Genomic DNA, 5,000 nt, shown 5'->3' with positions numbered 1-5,000 from the left:
AGGACCAGCAAGTACCCCAGCACCACCCCTGTATGCTGCAAGGACCAGCAAGTACCCCAGCACCACCCCTGTGTGCTGCAAGGACCAGCAAGTACCCCAGCACCACCCCTGTGTCCTGCAAGGACCAGAAAGTACCCCAGCACCACCCCTGTGTGCTGCAAGGACCAGCAAGTACCCCAGCACCACCCCTGTGTGATGCAAGGACCAGAAAGTACCCCAGCACCACCCCTGTGTGCTGCAAGGACCAGCAAGTACCCCAGCACCACCCCTGTGTGCTGCAAGGACCAGCAAGTACCCCAGCACCACCCCTGTGTGCTGCAAGGACCAGCAAGTACCCCAGCACCACCCCTGTGTGATGCAAGGACCAGCAAGTACCCCAGCACCACCCCTGTGTGCTGCAAGGACCCGCAAGTACCCCAGCACCACCCCTGTGTGCTGCAAGGACCCGCAAGTACCCCAGCACCACCCCTGTGTGCTGCAAGGACCCGCAAGTACCCCAGTACCACCCCAGTGTGCTGCAAGGACCCGCAAGTACCCCAGTACCACCCCAGTGTGCTGCAAGGACCCGCAAGTACCCCAGTACCACCCCTGTGTGCTGCAAGGACCAGCAAGTACCCCAGCACCACCCGTGTGTGCTGCAAGGACCAGCAAGTACCCCAGCACCACCCCTGTGTGCTGCAAGGACCAGCAAGTACCCCAGCACCACCCCTGTGTGCTGCAAGGACCAGCAAGTACCCCAGCACCACCCGTGTGTGCTGCAAGGACCAGCAAGTACCCCAGCACCACCCCTGTGTGCTGCAAGGGCCAGAAAGTATCCCAGCACCACCCCTGTGTGATGCAAGGACCAGCAAGTACCCCAGCATCACCCCTGTGTGCTGCAAGGACCAGCAAGTACCCCAGCACCACCCCTGTGTGCTGCAAGGACCAGCAAGTACCCCAGCACTAGCCCTGTGTGATGCAAGGACCAGCAAGTATCCCAGCACCACCCCTGTGTGATGCAAGGACCAGCAAGTACCCCAGCACCACCCCTGTGTGATGCAAGGACCAGCAAGTACCCCAGCACCACCCCTGTGTGCTGCAAGGACCAGCAAGTACCCCAGCACCACCCCTGTGTGCTGCAAGGACCAGCAAGTACCCCAGCACCACCCCTGTGTGCTGCAAGGACCAGCAAGTACCCCAGCATCACCCGTGTATGATGCAAGGGCCAGCAAATACCCCAGCACCACCCCTGCATGATGCAAGGACCAGCAAATACCCCAGCACCACCCCTGCATGATGCAAGGACCAGCAAGTACCCCAGCACCACCCGTGCGTGATGCAAGGACCAGCAAGTACCCCAGCACCACCCGTGTATGATGCAAGGACCAGCAAGTACCCCAGCACCACCCCTGTGTGATGCAAGGACCAGCAAGTACCCCAGCACCACCCCTGCATGATGCAAGGACCAGCAAGAAACCCAGCACTACCACTGCATTATGCAAGGACCAGCAAGTACCCCAGCACCACCCCTGCATGATGCGAGGACCAGCAAGAACCCCAGCACCACCCCTGCATGATGCAAGGACCAGCAAGTGCCCCAGCACCACCCCTGCATGATGCAAGGACCAGGAAGTACCCCAGCACCACCCCTGCATGATACAAAGGCCATCAAGTACCCCAGCACCACCCCTGCATGATACAAAGGCCATCAAGTACACCAGGACCACCCCTGCATGATACAAAGGCCAACAATTACCCAAGAGCCACCCCTGCATGATACAAAATCCATCAAGTACCCCAGCACCACCCCTGCATGATACAAAATCCATCAAGTACCCCAGCACCACCCCTGCATGATACAAAATCCATCAAGTACCCCAGCACCACCCCTGCATGATACAAAATCCATCAAGTACCCCAGCACCACCCCTGCATGATACAAAATCCATCAAGTACCCCAGCACCACCCCTGCATGATACAAAATCCATCAAGTACACCAGGACCACCCCTGCATGATTCAAGAGCCAGCAAGTACACAAGGACCACCCTTGCATGATACAAGGACCATCAAGTACCCAGGGGCCACCTCTGTACATAATGATAGCACACATGACACACTATGACAAAGCAGGCTATTGAAAACACGACTTGTAATAATAATGATAATCACGAGCACATAAAGTCCAGAGCTATACAGTTCAGGCTGCTGTTTTGAGCTCTAAATTGTTTAGCAAAGCGATAGTCACGAAATAATCTGAAGCTAAGAACGGTATTCGCATATGATGGTCCAATAATGCTAAGGGACGAACAATTAAAAAAACTGTACAAGAGAAAGAATAAAAATGATGGAAAACAAAATTTAGAGTCCAAATGCAGCCACCGGAAAAAATAATGTGTATAATATGTACCAAAGCATACTGTGTGTAATATACACAAATAACACAAGTGTAGAAGCCTTCAAGCGGAAACTGGACAAGTGTCTTCACCAGGTGCCAGATCAACCAGGCTGTGATGGATATGTGAGGCAGTGGGCCTCCAGCAGCAACAGCCTGGTTGACCAGGCAAGCACCAGACGAGCCTGGCCCATGGCCGGGCTCAGAGAGTAGATACTCTCTCGAAACTCTTCAAAGTATATCAAAGGTAAACCCGCACATAGGAGAAACTTATGACGACATTTCGGTCCGACTTGGACTGTTAACTATGCCAAAGCGGACCGAAACGTTGTCACAAGTTTCTTTCTCCTATGTGCGGGTTATCTGTGTGTTGTTCCAGTCACGATATTCTCCCTTTTTGTTCTTTATTATGTAAGTTGTTTATTTCAAGAGTTTAAGACAACCTGAACAAATCAAGTACAAAACTTGGTTAAAGAAACATTATATCAACTCACGCAGGATATAATGTACAGACTAGATAGGCTGATACTGTCTGAGTTAATTATTCAAGAGGAATCGTCAGCCACCATGTAATTTTTGATATTAGAGATAAATATATGACTTACCTTCTTATGGTCCAGGTCACGTGACCTAAGTTCCGTTATCTCTTAGACTGCATATATTAGTTAATTTTTACTGTTGCACCTTGCAGTCTGTCGAAGGCACCACACCCTGGCTGATTAGGAATTTGGTAAGAATGTACAATATAGATCACGCCAGATCCTTTATACTTATTGAGTTATCAGTTTAATGTACTTAATCCATCCTTGCTCTTCACTCCGAGTGTTTTATGCTGTGCTCTGAGCTCCCTGTTACCTGATGGGATATACTTCAGTGGGCAGCACCTCCCAGTATGTCAGGTAATAATTATACTTTCCTCTGTAATGATGATATAATTTGTACATTAAGCAAGAGATTGAATTTCTATGTGAACTAGTAGAAATGCACAGATATCCACGACCATTATAAACATTATTATTATAACACTGGAGTTTTCCAAGCAAGGTGAAGTGACCTAAAGAATACACTCAACATTACACGAGATATAACGACTCAATAAACCGCAATATCTACACCCGGAATTCTTAGTAAAGGAACGATACTTTCCACTCCCAAAACTCAAGCTTGCCTAACTGCTTTCATGACTCCATAGATATTACCACATTCACACTCCAGCGCCAATCCGAATCCCAAAAAAACACTTGTCTCCACTCCTAAGCCCATAATGCTCAAAACACTAGCGAACATTGACCTCAGACAAGACATTTGGACTGCTTCCAGGAAGCCTTCTCCTTGCTGCAATTCACCCCTGTTGCACACCCATACAGAAGCACAAGTAACACATGTCCCTTTTTTTTCCATCCATTGACAAGCTTATTTTTTCTATTTATTTCTGAACACTTCTTTTATTTGCCTCAACAAGAGAAATATATGGAAACATTACAGGAATAAGAACTATTAAGAAATGAATGCAACAAATTATTTCTGCTACACCATTACTACTACTACTACTACCACTACAAAAGGATAACACCACAGTGAATATACAGAGTTCACTTTGCTCCTTATTTTAGGGATTCACAGCAAGCCTGTCATTATGGTTTTCGCCATGACGATCCACAGGTTACTTAGAAGTCCTAAATAGTATTATAATAAACATTAAAGTGAATGTAACAATGTTTAAATGCAGTGCTTTTACGTACTTTAGAATCCTTAAGGTAGGGGGGAGGGTAGGCTTTAAATTTGTTTTAGCAGCTATTTTAAATAATTCAAGAAGACAAACACTACTGGAGAAGTTTCTTATATATATACGAGTACACAGTATGTTTGAAGTAGGTCTTGGTGATGCAGGGACAGAGGAAGATTATTATTATTATAATCAAAAAGAAGCGCTAAGCCACAAGGACTATACAGCAGGACAGAGGAAGAGAGATGAGTCAGAGGAGTACACATGAAGAGTCGGAGAGAGAAAATGGGAGAGTAGCGGAAAAGAGTAAGAACGAGAGCAATAGATTTGGGCTTTAAAATTTCGTCTAACAACATTTGGTAATAATAATAATAAAGTAATAGTAATAATAAAGATGGTATTATTATTATCGTTCTTATTTTCCTGTTATTACTATTAAGTTAAATTAGTATAAAGCGAGTCAGCTCCAAGAAATAATTGCCTGGTCATTCAAGCCCATTAATTGATCAATCAGCGTCTTGCTTTCTCTTTACCTCAAATTTCAACGACTTAAAAGAGCGTCAAAATAACTCCTAGGTACTAATGCTTTAGAGGCGCTTTTCAGTACTCCTTTGACCTCGCATGAGCTAAATTACACATGTTATATTGAACTCAGGTCATTACAGGTCACGCGTACAATTTGGTAGTGAAAAATTGGACGAAATGGGAGTGTAATTGAGAAGATTGGTCAAGCTCATGGGAAATGGAAGAACTGGCTACCTCTGCTGAAATTGTCGTCGTGAATAATAATGTAGTGGTCGGTGGTCTCTCTAACCCTTCCAATATGGTTTTGTTGATTATCCAGTCAACTAGGCTGTTGATGCTAGCGGCCAGCAGTTCTGATCTCTGTGGCTGCTAGTGG

General features: G+C 46.8%; 1 protein-coding gene across 5 annotated transcripts in view; it reads right to left on the bottom strand.

Moving 5' to 3' along the window:
• The window catches only part of Hsepi (D-glucuronyl C5-epimerase), a 607,106-nt gene that overhangs the window by 498,899 nt on the left and 103,207 nt on the right, over positions 1-5,000 (bottom strand). The window lies entirely within an intron of this gene.

The sequence above is a fragment of the Cherax quadricarinatus genome, chromosome 50 (genome assembly GCF_038502225.1).
Source record: "Cherax quadricarinatus isolate ZL_2023a chromosome 50, ASM3850222v1, whole genome shotgun sequence".
Taxonomy (NCBI): Eukaryota; Metazoa; Arthropoda; class Malacostraca; order Decapoda; family Parastacidae; genus Cherax; species Cherax quadricarinatus.
Note: the sequence above shows the minus strand (reverse complement) of the source record. Positions and strands in the feature narration are given on the sequence as shown.